Genomic DNA, 18,401 nt, shown 5'->3' on the forward strand with positions numbered 1-18,401 from the left:
TTGGACTCTTGACAAAAAAATCACCAAAAGGATCAATAATGCACCCTACTAAAAGCGCTAAAATGACAACAAAAAGACGAAAACACACAGATAGGGCTATCCCTGAGTTTACACCTTCTTGCCGTCATTTTAGCGCTTTGAGTGGGATGCAGTATACCAAGAGTCACAGTTTGACCTTTTACCATGCATAAACGATTTTTGTGCGTTTTAAAGCATATTTGTTGAAGTAAATCTATTGTTGAGAGGCTTGAAATGTTGAAAAGGTACCAACGCTTCTACGATTGTGTAAAACGAATGCAATGCAAAGACACGCACACATTATCACACTGCAACCGACGGCACAATGACTTGGTCTACTGTCATTTCAGTTCTTCTAATGCAGGGTTCTATGCTCTTTTATATTGTTTCCTTCATTGGCAATTTTATATCACATTATATGTGAGATTGCATTACATGATGACACACATGCTTTCATTTTTACATTTTACGTTTTATTACGTTTATTTATTGGTCAGGTGGATTACATTGCCGCAGATCACAGCGCATAAAAATGAAGGCATACATTGGGCATCATCCTTTTCTACTTGTTTCATTTTCTTTTTTTAAACATGTTGTATCTCAAAAAGCAGCAACGAATTCCCAGAAATAGATAATCTCTGTTGGCGTGTACTTCTTTCCCTTGAAATTTCCTGGCCTGTTATAGCAGAAGACTAGTACCGGAACACCACACTAGGCGGCTGATCTTGGATCGGTCCGGGTATAATACTATTGTGCATAATCACAGCACGTGACTGATTACCTCTCTACATATAACTGCTAATTATGACAAGTGACTAAGTTCACATTCGCGTATTAGCACTTAACCTAGGTCTTTATGGCTTCAGAGCATTTGTCAAGAATACTCGCTAAAGTTCTGCCAGAAAAGCAAGATAGAGATACCAAACAGTGCTAAGTGATACAAATTAAATTGGCGATGTACTTGATGAGTACTTGACGTACTTTGCCTAGTACTTTGTACTTTACTTGAAGTACATTTGGAATTGGGTACTTTGTTCTGTACTTGAAGTACTAATGACGCCAGGTACCTGGTACTTTACTTTAAAGGTCAGCTACGCCGATTTCCCGATGTGTTGAAACGGTTGTGATATTCAGAAGGATCACATCCTACTGCCCCCGAAACGCACCTTTGTTTCTCAATTTTGTCTCCCTATTACGAAAATTAATTAATCAAAGAAACCAAAACAAGCCATGGGCCCAGCCATTTTTGCGACGTGGGTGGGAAAAACCTGCTCCAACTACGTAGACAGAGAATCGTGTTTCTGATTGGATGAGAGCTGAGGCTTTCTCCGACTTCCCTGGCGTCTTCTCCCGTTTGCGAGGAAATCCAGTTACGGCGGCCGGCTACGATGAGCGTTTCGTCCGAGGTAATCCCGGGAACAATTGAACGATGGAAACAACAACTGCGAACTCACCTCAACAACATTTTCGACGTGAAATTGTGATTATGTGCTCGAGAACTTCGCAGTTCAACCGTTCAGCTGCCATTCACGTCGGCCCGTTAGGGTGACCGCAATGAACGACGTAGGAATGTATCGTGACCATTCGAAGTGCATTCGTTCAACCATTCGTCGGTTACATGAAAGTGGTCATTAGAGTTGCCTCGCACAAAAAGTGTTGGATGTAGTTTTGTGGTGTGTTGTTTATCTCGTAGAGCGCATCGCGGCATGTAGATCGAGAGCCCTTCTACGTATTTTTTGCATGTTTACTTGGCTGTGCGCATTGCTCTCTATACCACACAGGCCATATTTCATTCATAATAGTTCCGCAAATAAACACGTGCGGGTCGATCTCATACTGCTTTTGACTTAGGCATAGTGTCTTCAAATTAGGGCATATGTATCCTGTTTGCTGGGCCCAACAGATCCTATTAAGGGTACTGCAACATTTCCCACTTCTTGAACCATGCTAACATTGCCAGAATAAGGAACATTACACTGTGCTGTGTATTCTACACTCAGTTGTCTCGCGACGTAAACCCCCAATTATTATATTGTGTACTCTACAGGTTCAACCAGGTAGCACTTCCCATAGCCTAGTGTTTTTTAAATATGTGCTTAAAATTCCACAACTGCCACTCAAGTAACTTTGCCAGCAAATTAGTCAGTGACAAAAAGTATATGCACTTTATCACAGATTTAATAACCTTCGTGGAAATGGTTGGTGCTGTCCTCTGCCTTGTACGGTCACTTCGTAGCAAAATCCACAGAGTCCAAATGTTCTCCTTGTCCACAAATGCCCTGTCAAAGCTGAAAGGCACTTATCAAAATTGGAAAGTCGGGGCTTGCTCGTCCAGAGAAACAAATATGAAACTGCAGCGCTCAACGTAAATAACTGCATGCTCAGCAACTAAGGCTGGTGATGCCGAAGGCCGGAGTCACAGTGGTTATACATTATACACGAGCATCCCGTCATACATATATGACGAACGTGTATAACAAACAACCTTTAAACACGTATGATCATACAGTGCTGGTCACACTGCTTATACACCGGCAAAACATGTCTTAAAACATGTGTGTATAACCAGTGTGACCGTGCCATCATACAAGCAAGCGCTCTGACTATGTTTGACAACATGTTGTCAAACACACGACGATGTATTTGGGCACTGCCGAAAAACGGTGATGGACAAGTTGGATAAACGGGCGTATTCGCCACGCAAGTTTTCGTTCGCACGAGTCAGTGTCAACGACATCGTGATGCGCGTGAGTTATTTTGCACGAGTAAGTTGTACGTCAGTGTTCGCGACATTGTGTTGCACGTACGTTCAAAATGGCGAGATCGTTGCCTGCGCACATGGAGCATCAAACAATCGAAAATCAGCAAGTGCAGCCCCGTCTTCGTCGTCTTCGTACATTTTGAATAGCGATGTCCGCGAATGGAAGCTATATAAACTCCTCGGTTGGTTACTGTGACACTGACGTGTGCCATACATCACGGTTTAAGCCACTCCCACTGTTCCTCCGGTCAAGTTGTATAACCATGTGGCCGATGTTTGAACAAGATATGTTCGAGTCTACACTGTTAAAACAGAACTTCACTACATAGCACGCTCCTAACCAACCATCATACCAAATGATATCATTCAATGTCATGATTTGTTCAGAACAGGGGGGAGGAGCCTATCTGGGACAAGATAATCTGTCCCAGATAGGCGCCTCCTCTCATTTTCAACAAATCAGTGCACAGAGTGATATCATTCGGAATGAGGGATGGCTAGGAGCGTGCTATGTGGTGAAGTTCTGTTTTAACAGTGTATGTGTAATCATACAAGCGTTTGAACCAAACGATGTTGTCAAACAAGAATTGTATAACCAGTGTGACCGAGCATTATACATGCGCCGCCCATGTTCGAAGACATGTTGTCATACATGTTTGGAGCACGTGTATAACCAGTGTGACTCCGGCCGAAGACCTAATATTTCTACGTTAAAAGAAAAAAAGAAGAAATAAAAAGAGTACTGCGGCGTATTAATGTTGCTTCAAAAGTGTAGCACCACAAAATTTGTGAGAGTCAGTTGGTGTATTTAGTTATGTTGGACACCTCCTGCACCAATTTTTAATAAGGATCAATTGCGTTGCTACCAACCAGGACCTAAACATGGCCCATGATCTAATAATAATAATAATAGTATCTATCTATGACCTATATGGACCTTCAACACTAGTTTGGTCTGGGTTTCACACGTGGCTTTTAGTGAAATTCGAAGATGCTCTGTAGAGCTGACAAGAGACTTGCAGAGCAGAGAATCTATATATTTATATTTTCCAAAGAACATGTAAAAACAATGTGCTGTACCAAGTGTATTCAAACAAATACAAATATACTTTGTTTTAGCTATGTGCATGTTAGAAGGTTACAGGTGACCGATGACACACAATGGGCGTCAAGAGTGAAACCACAAGAATACTACCACTGCAGACACTGTCCTGAAATTCTAAGTCACCATTTGTCAGAAATGCAATGACCACGCACAGCCTAAGGATCATATTGAGCTCCTTCCATTATTCTTTTTATTGAAAGCACGTTAGCTGCCATCCAGTTCATGAAAGTGACCTTTATCGTTGAAAGAACGGTTCAACAGTAAGCGAGCTGGTGATAGTGTCCATGATGAAAGATGAAAGTCACTGAAAAGGTTAGCCAGCTGTAGGGATCGAACCGACATCTTCTGGATTACCGGTGTCCATGATGGCGTGATATGAAGAGGAGATACAAGAAGCGACATACACACACTATGTTGAGACATTGTGTATGTCCCTTCCTATCCCTCGTCTCATGGTTTTTGGTATGGACCTTCATCATGTTTCCTTCAGGTAACTTTACATAGTTTTATGTAGAATTGTGAAGGTACAGCCAGGCGCTGTTCGCAAATCACACAGTACTTTTCTTGAAACAAGAATGCATAGAAGGTACACAGCCATATTCAGCAGTGCACATATCTATGGGACATGTTAATCACCTTCGAATGTCACAGACTTGTCATGGAGGCCGGATGATTAGTGGTGTTGAACAGACAACTACTTATCATATTTTAGGCACAAAAAGCAGGTTTGGCACCTGTATGTTGAAGCAGAGGTATCTCTACATACTTTGCCACGACACAAATATATGAAGCAACAAATATACTCTACTTTATTATGGTTATTGGTCAACGCTGCCAAGAATGCGGGAACACAGTCTTGTACCACCTACACTCTTCAAAATGACCTTCACACACAAAACATTGTAGGTCAACGGGAGTCTAGAATGATGTCCACTCCCTCCCCATTGGCCGAAAACATTTTTCTACGACTTTGCATAAGGGGAAGTTAGTACAAGAAACGCACACATTCCTTTTTTGAGAAAATCAGCATTCAGAGCGTTACCATACTGTGGTGGGCCTGGAGTGCATTACGTGGTACAGCACACATTGTAAATCTTTACTGTAGTTTACCGGTTGTAGCAGAAAATATACCATTGTTTCCGATCACAGGACGCAAGCCATAAATGCTATACGGCAACAGTACATGATGTTCTCTAGCAGTTGTTCGTGTTTGGACATGGTACACCGTTAAAGCAGAACTTCACCACATAGCACGCTCCTAACCAACCATCATACCAAATGATATCATTCTGTGTCATGATTTGTTCAAAACGGGGGGAGGCGCCTATCTGGGACAAGATAATCTGTCCCAGATAGGCGCCTCCTCTCATTTTCAACAAATCAATGCACAGAATGATATCATTTGGAATGATGGTTGGCTAGGAGCGTGCTATGTGGTGAAGTTCTGTTTTAAACAGTGTATGGCGCATGCAGGGTAAATTCCATGGTTAAAATGTCAAAGCGTGAACAACTGTTAGGTTACATGATGTAGAATGGTGTAAAGTATTTATGTCCCGTAACATGTGACCAAAACCAATATGTGCTTTCGCTCATGCTGCACAGCACAGGCGAAATGAGCTGCATGTAAGGATAACAACATGAAACCCGAGGCACGTAGGAAAAGGCATGACTTTACGATCTCTGTGTCAATTGTTTCACATTGTAATTGCGTACCAGCTCGCCTGTACCTGAGAATAAGTTTGATGCATTGTACACGCACCTTAGACATGCAGTGTGTTGTGTGTTGTGATACTAATGCCACTGCCAATTGAAAAATAATGCTCCAGGTGGATTTTTTCGGTACAATCTTGAGCTAAGCATACCAAGGGTAGGCCATCTGCGTGACTAGGTTTACCTGGAAGTAAGAATGTGTTCGCTGAAGTCATTGAATAATTAACATTATCAATATACTGCTGCGGATCATACCATCAACAGCACACAAGATGTTCCGATATGTTCTGCAGGAATGCCTCTGTACTCACAGTAGTAGCACAGCAGCTACAGAAAGGCATAAAACAAGTTTTTGTATACATAATACCACTTGAATGCAACACAAGCTTCTGTTGCATTGCCAGAACACAACAGCGGTCAGATTTACATTACCTAAACCTGAGAAAAAGAATGTACTGTTGCACACATGATACTGTTTGAATGTAATCCTGAAAGGTCTCGAAAAACGTAATTTATGACTGAAACACATCAACTGCAAGATTTCGATTTACCTTATTCAAAACTGAGAAAAGGTATGTGCTGTGGAAAAGAATGTGCTGTTGTATGTGCTGTTGACGCATGAAACTGCTTGAATGTAATCCTTGAGGGCTCTGGAAGAACACCTTATTTGTGACCAAAATGCAACAGCTGAGCCAACATTTGAATTTATACCTTATTCAAAATACACAAGATATGCTGCCGTGCATATGATACGATGATACTGCTTAAATTTACTCTGAAAACGCTGGAGTAAGAACACAAACACCTCAGGCATGGTTGCTCTAAGCTAGCGAGCAACAGCAAGGGTATACGAATAAACGAAGTCGAGCACAAGTGATGCAATGCACTTTATTCATCAGAAAATGAAATGTCTTAGTACCAGGTGTCACGGTTCCGTCAACAAAAACAGATGAACTTTGAAGGGGCGTCTGGTTGGCACTGGTGACAGCCTTCAGCTTGAAATCCAGAAGGTGATAATTGAGACATGGAGTGCAAGCTTTTCGGTGGTGCCAGAATGCCTGCGAAATCTTTAACAAATAAGGCAATTCGAAATCTGTTCTGAGAATACACCCGTTGGGGCCTAATCTCTAAAGGATGAAGCAGTAACTGACAGACAGCGTATTTTTCTTTTCTATGTGATGACATTTGCACCGCATGACTGAGTTGTCTAACATTACGCGACTTACCTTTATCTGCTGCAAAGTCCTGCCTCTGCAATTTCCTGCTGCAGACAAGGTTGGCACAGCATGCCGGATGAGATATCTTCGGCTTCGTGTGAAACAAGTTGCTCATTGCTTCCGTAACATTTGTATGAGCGAAATGAACACATCAAATCGCTGCTTTCGAAGGTGGAACCCTGTCGGAGTTGCAACCGATTGTTGCAGTTAACAGCTTTTGATTTCGCCTTTCGGAAAGTTGTGGTTTGAAATATTGGAGCTGCATGCTGAAGTGTTCTTGCAATGCGTGAGCAAAAAGCTCACGCATTCTCGGCATGCAGCACAGTGCACGACACCAGGAAGTCTGTACTGGCCTAGCAAATACTTTGCAGTCGAAGGAAGCAAAACTCACGTTCTCGTGGGTTCAGTGAAGTTAAGAAATATATGAGCTCACTAACAGCGAACTGTTTATCACTTCCCCAATGTCAATCTGCACAGCAGACGGCTCAGCAACCGGCCGACTTGGCGGAAGAAACCAAGCCAAATGTCATGCCAAGCCGGAGCACGGGCAGACCACGAATGTGTCGTCGACACAGGGTTTGCGGGCCACAAGACGGAATGTCAGTGAAACTAAAAATCCACTTTTTCGAAAACCCGAGAGCAGTGTGAGATAACTATTTTGCACACATAATCATTGTTCCTTATGAACACATCGTATGAGTACCATTCCGTTCTGTAACACTCGAAAATCGGCGTAGTTGAGCTTTAAGTATAATTTTAGATGCGAAAATACTCCAAAAGCCGGGAGATGACATAACGAAAGAAAGAGAGGACTCCGACTTAACGTAACAAATAACAACTTTAATCAGACGTTTCGCCTGTCATACGAGTCTTAAGTCTGCCGAGTCAAGTCTGCCTTAAGTAGCGACTGGTTGTTGGCTCTCCCGCTCAGTCTTGCACTGATGATGCCCGTCGTATGACAGGCGAAACGTCTGCTTAAAGTTGTTATTTGTTACGTTAAGTCGGGGTCCTCTCTTTCTTTCGTTGTATAATTTTAGGTACTTTGCTCATCACTGTTCGCAGCAGGTCAAGAGCAGTGCGCCGCAATGATAGGTGAAACGTTTACAATATTGCGAACAACTCCAATACCAGCCCAATGACCCGAAAATGGCATGATGAGCCGGGAATCACACAAGCTCGCGAGCTTGTCATATGGCAGCCATTACAGCTGACCGGATAAAGAACCATGTGGAACGCCGTGCGCAGACAGTAAAGGAAATCGTAGAACCTAATGCAGCCATTAAATGCAGGGTATATTTTTCGTTTTGAGACTCTGTAATAAAAACATATTAACATATAAATGCCATTTCATGAAGAGAATTGACAGGGTATCGCATGACCCCTTGACGCATTTGAGCCAATTGTGGGTGTTGCAAGTGGCCCCCATCTTGACGTCATCTTGTTGGTGGGCCGGGATGGATATTCGATATAAACGTATATTTTATCGGTTTGACGCTAGGCGTGCTGCACTCGAATGAAGTCGAATGTTTAAAATTCTAACCGTAGGGTTTTAATGCCTGAAGTTTTGCAGAGTCCTTTCTGTGTGCTTTATCGACTGCAAGTACGAAAGCGCTCCCACAGCTTTTGGTCAGAATCCCTTTAAAAGAGAGTGTATACGCGAATATTTGTTGTACTGTGACAGCGCTGTGGTATGGGCGAGTGAGCGGTAGCGACTTCCTTCTCCATTTTCTTTTTGGATGATATAAGACACCGTCAGGCAGGGCCTTTGGAACCGTCTACATTGCCGGCGATTGTAGCATAGAGACTATCAAGCAGCCGCTTTACTTGGCGATATCTGAGGCCGTACTAAGAACGGGTTTCCGACACTCCAAACAATATTTTAGTGGAGCACAAAGTGTGCTTACAAGAGAATAACATTCTGCGGATGGGAAAATGTCGGTTTCCAATTAAAAACAAGAAACATGAAAATATGTCGAAATTCAAGCGTATATTCGGCCACATCCTATGGATTCTTCACTGGAGCAAGACGGGCTAGTTGATACTGGTTCGTACTTCGTATTTGTGCCGAGAGACACGGACAAGTGTTAGTATAAACGGAAAGAGACAAGGACACTGCATTTTTTTAATTCAAATTCCTTCGCAAGGGATCTTACGTATAAGTATCGAAACGACACTCACGGGTGTTCTTTACACACAAGTACTTGCGCTTTATGCTCAAGTATTTTAAAAAACCTAAATAATCTAATAAAAACGTTCTGGAATATTCGGTAATTCATTTTAAATTCCGTCTTGTCTGCCTTTCTTGCGTAAAAATTAACGCCATATCGAACTCCCGAAAGAAACAGTGGAAGAACAGTGGAAATATTATGTGAAGTGTTTTGGAAGTGGTTGTTCATTGCGCATCTTCGGAGACCCTTCTTTCCTTCACCCCCAATGTGAGAGGGGGAAAGAGCACACTGTCGCCTCTTGCGTCCTGAAAAAAGATTAACAGAAAATGCAGCCCAAGATAATGGCAGTTCCGATACCGTCACCCGATACATGTGTTTTTGTTTTGTTTCCGCAAGCTAAAGCTCTTCTTCGACGCATGAGGCGGCACCGTGGCGGCATCTTCGACGCACGAGGCTCCTTCACCATCTCACATTGCGGGTGAAGGAAAGACGCGTCTCGGACGATGCGCAATGAAGAAAATAAAGAAAAAAATGGTGTTCGTTCACGAATTTTTTGTGGACGATCTACCGAACGAATTTTTATTCTGAAAACGGCTACGATATCAGGTCATCGAAAGGAACAGACGTTCTCATTGGGATAACTTCGTAACTTTTATAATTAAAAAGTTAATTAACGATTTTTAGATAATTAGTGATTTGACGGTTGAGCAACATATGGCCAAGAACGTCCGCCGGCCCAGAGATGATAGAAGTGAAAACAGCATGTCTATAACCCTTATAATATTTTTATGAAAAATCTGTATCGCCTAAAAAAGACACCCTGTACTTCAGGTATGGCTATTAAATAACGGGAAAAAGTGTATTTATTACAAAAATATTCGAACTTAATTGGTGTCCCCTTGAACATGCTCCGCGTCCCCTATCTGTACAACGTCCGGCACGAGTTTGCCGTTGTTGGAAACAATGCTGGAAGTCATCAGGTGCTAGCCCCTTGAGTAGCGTTGACGTTCAGGCCTTCAGGTCGTCCAGAGTTTGGAAGTGTGTTCCCTTCAATGCGGATTTCACCTTTGGAAACAGGAAAAAGTCACACAGAGGTAAATCCGGCGAGTAAGGAGGGTGGCCTTGCACAGGGATCTTCTTGTCGTCCAGAAACTACGGCTGTTCCTTATCTTCCGTCAACCCCGTGTGCCAACCAGGCGGATGAACACGAAATTGACAGCCGGATAGCTGACCCAAAGAGCGCATTGGTGCACTGCTCCGCGCAAGAAATGTGTAAACCGAAACCGATTAATTACTCGGAAAAATCACTAAGTGTCGATGCGGTTTTTTTCTTGCAATGTTTTTCGCTGAAGGTCCCGATGCGTAAAACAGAGGTTCCATAAGCGTGCGAAGTAAAAGTTAAAAGTTAAGATGTTTATCTAATTATTGAGCATATCCAAATGAACCGCTCACTACTCAGTTCATGGTCGATGTCCCGAGGAACTTTACCAAAAAGAAATTTCGTCGACAGCGCCGCCTTTTCACGAATTATTCAGCCGGGGGAATTTTGTGAAATACCCTGTCTACAGTTGACGGGGGACTTTTTGCATGAGGGGGTAATAGGATGATGGGAAGGATGGAAATACAGGTAAAAATCAAAAGAACATAAATACAAAAGCAGGTGTATCAGAAGCGCAACATAACTAATTATATGAGCAAGTTTTTACTTAAAGGCTCGCAGAATAATACACACACATAGGAATAATAAACGCAGAATATACACGACAAATACATGGGACATAGCATTCATTGCGAAAAATAGAGACACACGCGATCGTGTAGCACTGCGTGTGTTTAACTTTCTGTGGACCAACTCAATGTCAACTGTAAGAAACACAGACATTATCTTGATGCTGATTCCATACTCCAAGCAATTCTTCGCTTCTGTGTTGTTCGTTTGCGTAAATTGAATAGTCGTTATGAATGCAGCAGCCTACACAGATGAGGCAAACAAACAGAACAGCCGAAGAACACCATACCTGGTTCTTTTTATCGCTTTATTAAGATTCACAAAAGTCACCACCCTGGCAGGCCTATAATTTCGGGTGTTAATACATCGACTGAGAAAATTACCCTTGTCTTAGGTCACTGAAGCATATTCCTCCCTAACTTCCCTCATATATAAAGGAACTAACGACTATGACTTCCTGGACATGACACTAACGACTTCCTGGCCCAAATAAAATTATACTAATAACCTTTCTCCTAACCTCAACAACGCTATACACTGGTAACTATGGACGTAACGTCATTATATACAAATATTCCCCATGATGAAGATATCAAAGCTGTAGAGCTTTCTCTTTCCTGTTTTCCGTTTGATCTTCTTCAAACTAAAACCATTATCTCTCTTCTTGGGTTAGTCTTGCAGTACAACAACTTTGTTTTTAATTACAAACATTATGTTGAAGTTCAGGGCCCAGCGATCGGTTCCCGTGTCTCACCTAATTACGCAAACCTCTTCATGGGGCTTTTTGAACAAAGAGCTCTGGAATCATTTCCAGTGAGACCATTAGTATTCCTGCGATACATTGATTGATTTTTGCCATCTGGACAGCCGACGAATCCTCTATCTCTCCTTTTCTGATCATTTCAACTCACCGCACAATTCTAGCAAATTCACGTGCAACTATGCTCAAAATTCAATCACCTTTCTAGACGTCACTGTTTCTCTTAAGTCGGGTAAACTTGTCACAGATCTATATAAGAAGCCGATTGACAAACGATAGAATCTTCATTTCAATAGCTATCACCCTAATATGCAAAAGCGAAACATTCCTTTTTGGTCAACCCCCACACCTGAAACGCATATGTTCCAATAAACAAGATTTTTTGCACCATGCAGGTGACATGTGTAATGACCAAAGAACGTAAATCTCCCGACGAACTCATCATCGATGCCCTAGACAGGGAAACTTTCTTTCTCGTGAACCCAATAAGGTACCAAATCTCAATAATTTTTCTTTCATTACACCTTACAACCGTACGTGTACTCCGTAATGTAGGGTCTGTCTTTAAACACCACCTAAACATACTCCATGCCAATGAATACCTCAAGGATATTTTCCCTAATCCTCCGGCTATTACATTTCGGAGATCACGTAACATGCACTGACTTCCTCCTGCTGTAATCAACACAGTTCCGGTTGCACTCCTTGCAACAATAACCGCTGCCAAACGTGCTTATATTGCACCATCTACCTAAACCCTCTCCACTGCTAATGGCTTCAGTTTCTCTATTCGACAGTCCCTTCACTGTAACTCATTCAAAGTCTGCTATCTGATTTCATGCAAAATGTACAATAAACAATACATAGGCGAAGCACGTTACAGCCTCCGTGAAATATTTTATGGCCATAAATCAGATTGTATTGTGAATAAACGTCCGGTCACCTGTATCGCTACATTTTAATCTTCCCGGACGTAACCTGTATACTCATTCACTTATCACCATTTTAGAATCCGGCCACGATAATGACATCAAACGCAAAAATCGAGAATCCTATCTCATTTGGAAATTTGCAACGTTGCAACCGCACGGCATCATCGTGTAATGCGGCCCATTACAGTCCTTTATACTGTGAGTTTATTTGCTCTTCTTTGTTTTTCTTGTACGAACTTTTTGTTTTTCTGCCGATTATTATTTGTCTGTCATTTTGCCATGCATATATGCATCAGCGCTATAGGAAGTGCCGAGCAGAATGTTCCTGTCGATCGTGCATACCGGAGGTTGTTAGCCATCCAGGTGCTCCATGTCCTCAATCCTTCGCCATTGAGCCCTAATTCCCCGAATACGGCTCTTTCCTGTCAACTGATCGCTGTGTCTGTTCATCTGATGTGCATTGGTTTCCTCCACGTGTACCTCCAACCCATCTGTATGTCTGTGCTACCTTGTCTAGCCACATCCTATGGGTTGCGTTTTGCTTTTGTTTATATATGTATTGCATTTGTTTGTATTTCTCTCAGCCCTCACCCTTTTCTCTTGTAGCATGTTACATGACCCCAATAATATCCTTCACCGCTTGTAACGACTGTACGCCGAAAGAAATCCTTTAAAATAAGACATTAAAGAATCCACGCTTAAAATTCCACCCTTCAAAATCAATTATCTGAAATAAACCGCTTAAAGATACACTCCCTCAAGACAAACGCCGATAAAATAAATCATGGTTAGGCTTAGCAAGGTAATGTTCCGTATGATAGTTTATGGGCAACACGATGTTCTTTTCGGCGGATGCTATTCTGGTGTTTCTTACTCATGTTCGTGCTGTTATCAAATTCATTTCTTCAAATAACAACTTTGGATTTCTAAATATTCAGTTTAAAAATTTTGAGGACGATGCACTTATGAATACAGGACACACAATCTTGTCCCTTGAACCAGCTGAGCTGTGAACGAGGATAACAGGCTTGGGGGGGGGGGGGAGATGGCTATGGCGATGTTGTGGACGGATTGCGAGGCGACACACACACACAGAGTGAAAGAGAGAGAGAGAAAAAAAAACAGAAGTAGAAGGAAATAACGTGTGGTGGGTGAAGCTGAAAAGAAAATAAATACAGGACGAAAAGCGACGATTTCCACTAGAAACGTGTGCCTTGCGTTGTTATTCCACTTCTTCGACATTCGCATAGGTTGTATTAACGTATGAACTGTGATTCGGTTACTTTGAATAAGCAAGATGGAAAAACGCGACATCTAGCCGACACTGCCAACTTGCGGCCGATATCACGCTGAAGTTGGCAGTGTCGGCACAGTGTTGACCGAAATAAGCGACATGTAGCACACAATGCCAACTTGCGACCGATATCACTTTGAAGTTGGCAATGTCGGCTTGATATTGACCGACAGCAGCGAGATGACGCTGAAATGTCAACTTACGATTAACACCCCACAGAGATTGACAATGTCGGCTTGATGATCATACAAACCAGAGACATGACGCCGACATTGCCAACTTTCGACCAACATATATATCACACTGAAGTTGGCAATGTCGGCTCGATGTTGACCGAAGCCAACGACATGACGCTGACACTGGCTTTCCATGGACTTACTTGGTGTCTCGCGCGAAAAGCAAGTAGGAAACACATTCGTTACGTTGATGTCGAGTTAATATTCGAAGCAATTCCTCACTTGAGCCTTGTTTGTATGCTTGAGCGAATTAAACTGAGACACGTCACCTCCACCATTTTCATTCCGAGACGAGCAGGGCTCTCGAATTTGCGGAAGCTGGTAAGACATTAAATATATAGTATCTGTTTTCGCTTTGAAAGGAATGCCGGTACCTTTTGAAAGCTTCTTGCACTTCGTGGTCCTAGGAGCATTTAAACTTCTTGTCGTCTTGCTTTTTGTAACGCCGCGCTCATTGCCCACCATGGGAAATACGAGGAACAAAGGAAACCATCCGAAAATGAAACGTTGTTGCCTCGCAAATAACAAGTCTAAAGTTGGTTTTGTAGTTACGATCGCGAACACGCGAATACAAATACAAAATTATGTTGGCGCAACATCAGTCACAAATCGGTAGCATGTCGGTAGCATATCGAAATGACATCGGCGGCATGTCCGAATGATATCGGACCAATATCCTGACCCGACATCGGCCCAACTCTGGGCGGTGTTGCAAAGTGTATGTTGGGCCGATATCGGGGGTGTCGGCAGGAGTACATCGGGCCGATGCCGGTCCGACATCGGGGTGCTGCTTGGGATCGAGGGCACAGGGCTGTATAACTCAGCCAACGTAGCAATTTTCCAACCACACAGATTAAGAAACAGTTAGCGCATCTTTCTTCCCAAATTGTGCCCTATGTATGGCGCAAGATTTTATATCGCTCAATAATCACGATTTGACGGTTTGCTTCAAAGTATTTACATGCATGCAGACGATTATGCACCTGGGACTCTTACAACAGCGCGTGAAATGCAGTCTCCACTCAGTGACATTCGTTTACTCCCGTGCATTTACTCCCAAAAGGGACTATTTTTTGTGGCAATGCATTTAGTCCCCAAAAGGAGTAAAATTACTCCTTTTTTTTCTTAGAGTGCAGTCTCGGCGTGAAAGCGGCGACCCTAACCAATGCGCCACGGGCTAGTACATTGTCATCAGCAGAAAGCTTTGTATTAGAAGTTGAAGAGGCTGGTGGGTCATTGATGTAGATCAGATAAAGTAATGGTGCTAAAACAGGTTATGGTATTGGGGTGTGACAGCGTTTGTGGCGACCCGTGGGCGACGATGAAGGACGTGCGTCTGCTGGCGCGCGCCCCTGCGCCTGGCAGTCAGTTTCTACCGGCACCGTCTTAGCGTGACGTCACGACCACCTGCCCGCATCGACATTCCATCATCGCCAGTCAGGACTCATGTAGTAGAGGAACACTACCTCCTCTACACGTTGATCGCACAAGGGAGCGATTTTTGACCTGTGGAGAATTCCGCTCTGGGGGGTGGGGATGGGGGAATTTGGGAGGGTCAAGTGGGAAATGACACCCTGTAACAACCGGCCCCAATCGGCCCTTACCCGCCCATTGTGCATGGATGGACGTCATCCACAGGACATTTCCTTAATCAGGAAAGCCTCAACGGTCTGCTATGATGGTTCCTGGGTGTGCATCATACTGGAAGGGCTATCTATGCAGTTAGGTCGCCCGTCACAAAGAATGCTTTCCAGAAACTTGGAAAAAGCAATAATAATACCTATAATAATATTCCAATAATAATATATATTACCTACAATTTTTATGTGTATGTTGTTTTATAAGTACTATCAGGGAGGGGGGGGGGCATAGCATTTTGATGAATGGCAAAAGAGGCGCATGGAGCAAAAGAGATTGCGAACCACTGGCATATGGGAAGGATGAGCTAGAGCGCGACAAAGACAAGTCCCCGCTCGGATCCGCACCCGGTAAAATGTATAGCTGGTGAATACGCGGCACGTTAGTTTTATAGAATTCGTGACTTCACGTCAGGGGTCAATCAGCAGCAGTTTAAAGGCATGAAACTGATAACGCGATAGTGCTCAGCGGGATACAATCCCTAGCACCTCAAGCTTGGGTAATGGTCTGCTTACCAGTCTCCTTACCTGTGATATTTTCGTTTCTTTTCTGTTGCATGCCATTTTAGTTGGCTGAGAATTATACGTTCTGTAGTCTCGCTCTGCAATGAGCAAGCCACACGTATGGAACAGATGTTCTTCTGAGACCTCGAGGCTCGAGTGGACCTTGGGAGACATGCGGGTTGATATACCGTTTGTTGCTGGTGAGTACAGTCAAACCTCGCTTTACGAACACCCTTCGTTTCTCAAAAAATCGTTCGTAAATCGAGGTATTCGTAAATCAAGGTCCGAGGAGTGCAGCGCACAAATACCTCACAAAAACACGGGAAATTAATTTGAATAAGTTTTATTTTGAAAATACTGCGTAATTGTGCTTTGCACCATACTTTCTGCAGGGTCTATCATGTTTAGAAGAGATGACAGAAGTCTGACACTTGACTCATCCACCCGGTCCTCAAAGTATCGTATCGCGCGCGGATGAGACTGTTTCCAACGGCAAATATTACGCTTGTCACCGGCTGTCAGGACTGAACGATGAAATGAAACTGAACGCCTTCTCTTGGAACGGCAAGATGTTTCCATCTCGGAGACCTGGTCCAAACACACAACCGTTCGGCTGTAAACGCCCGAATTATTCTTTCACGAAATGGTGAATCATGTTTGTGGAACGTAGCGACGTTGGGACATTGTATGCTTGACCTTGGCAGCATGTACTGAGGAACTTTCATTATCCTCCGGTCCATTGGCCTGGTCCTCTGTACGTTCATAACGCCCGTTCGTATATCGAGGTCAGAATGGCTTGGCTACTTTTGGTCCGTTCCCTAATAATCCGTTCACAGTTCGGATATCGAGGGTTCGTAAAACGAGGTCAAAATACACGGAAAAAGTTTGGTTCCCTGTGGAGCCGTTCGTAAGTTGAGGGAATTCGTATATCGAGGGTTCATCAAACGAGGTCCGACTGTAATGGGTTTTGCAGTCGTGCTACATATGTGAACCGGGAGGTCTGCTCTTGGAATTTGGATTGCGCTGCACTGCTTCAGCGCACGTGGGAATGAGCCTTTATAATTCATGGGAGTTGTTGTACGGTGAACCGCCCTGAGAAACATGCTGCGTCTGACAGGTCTCACCGCAACCTCAAATGTCTGCGAGCGCTTCCATAAAATCATATTTGAATCGCCTCATTCCAATATAGCTCAAGGCGACCATGGTGCAGTTACAAGCGCATTGACCTCGTAAAACACCGCTTACCAAGCAGCAAAGAGGGAGAGTAGGATGACCACTACGGGAATAGGAATCCTTTCTATGGGGCAATAACCGTTTCCCTGGTCTCAGGGGGGTGGGGTTGGGGGTATATTCAATGATGAGAAAAAACAACGACGCGAAGGGTAGGGCTTGCTATTCCCAAAAGCAAATACTAACAAAGAAATAGGGAGAAGAAGAAACAGAAAATTATGCTCTTGGGCTTAATGTAGCATATCTCTATCCCTACCCACACACAACCGCAACGCAATACATTGTGCACTGCGTTCAATCGCATCCAGACTGAGCCCAATTTTTCTCTCTTTTATTCCCGCGGCATCATATCTGTCGTTTAACGCTTCTTCTTTTTCTCACTCATTCTTAGGGCCATTTTACACCACCGTTTTTCTCTTCTGTATGCTTCAAAATTACTACGGAGAGGCAGTCGAGTCCCGTAGACTCCAATGGGCCCCAGTTGTCTTAGTGAAGAAAACGGACGAGAAAAACAGCAGTGTGAAACCGGCCTTAATGTAAAACCACCTTTCTTCTTTCGGTTGTCAGGTTGTCAGTGGCTCGAGGATCGAACAAATGAGAACAACACCGCAACATTTTCTTCTTTCTTTTTTACTTCTTTTTTTTTTTTTGCTGGAGCGTGCAGTAAAACATATGAGAGGCAGAATTGAAGGACGTGGATAGTAATAGGCTAAAACTGAGGGATCAGGATAGATACATAAATAACTGCGTACAACGTTCACTTGCTTCGGATGATTTATCACTGTTTGCCTACTCTCCTAATTGGCAGAAACAAATTTCGTGCAGAGGTATCCGACATCACACACAAACTTCTACCTCGTCGGCACAATAAAGTAGGACGTGTCACCAAAATATCTCTTGTGCAGCATGATACAGGGAGGTGTTTGTCAGCTACGAAGACGTCAGGCAGCGAGCGTATTTCAGTTAATGACGTTAGATGGTAAAGCGTTTCTTTACGTGTCCATTACCCGTTTTTTTCGTTCCCGTCAAAGCAGCGAATCTCCCTGGAAGTAGAACCGTGCCTTATTGTTCGCGTTCAACCCGTGTTTGCATCAAGGTCC

At 43.3% G+C, this 18,401-nt stretch overlaps 1 protein-coding gene across 4 annotated transcripts in view; it reads left to right on the plus strand.

The window, feature by feature from the left end:
* Window positions 1-18,401, plus strand: part of LOC135371654 (inversin-like) — a 46,277-nt gene that overhangs the window by 15,639 nt on the left and 12,237 nt on the right. The gene's annotated exons all lie outside the window — the stretch shown is intronic.

Source organism: Ornithodoros turicata, unplaced genomic scaffold (genome assembly GCF_037126465.1).
Source record: "Ornithodoros turicata isolate Travis unplaced genomic scaffold, ASM3712646v1 Chromosome12, whole genome shotgun sequence".
In the NCBI taxonomy this organism is placed as follows: domain Eukaryota; kingdom Metazoa; phylum Arthropoda; class Arachnida; order Ixodida; family Argasidae; genus Ornithodoros; species Ornithodoros turicata.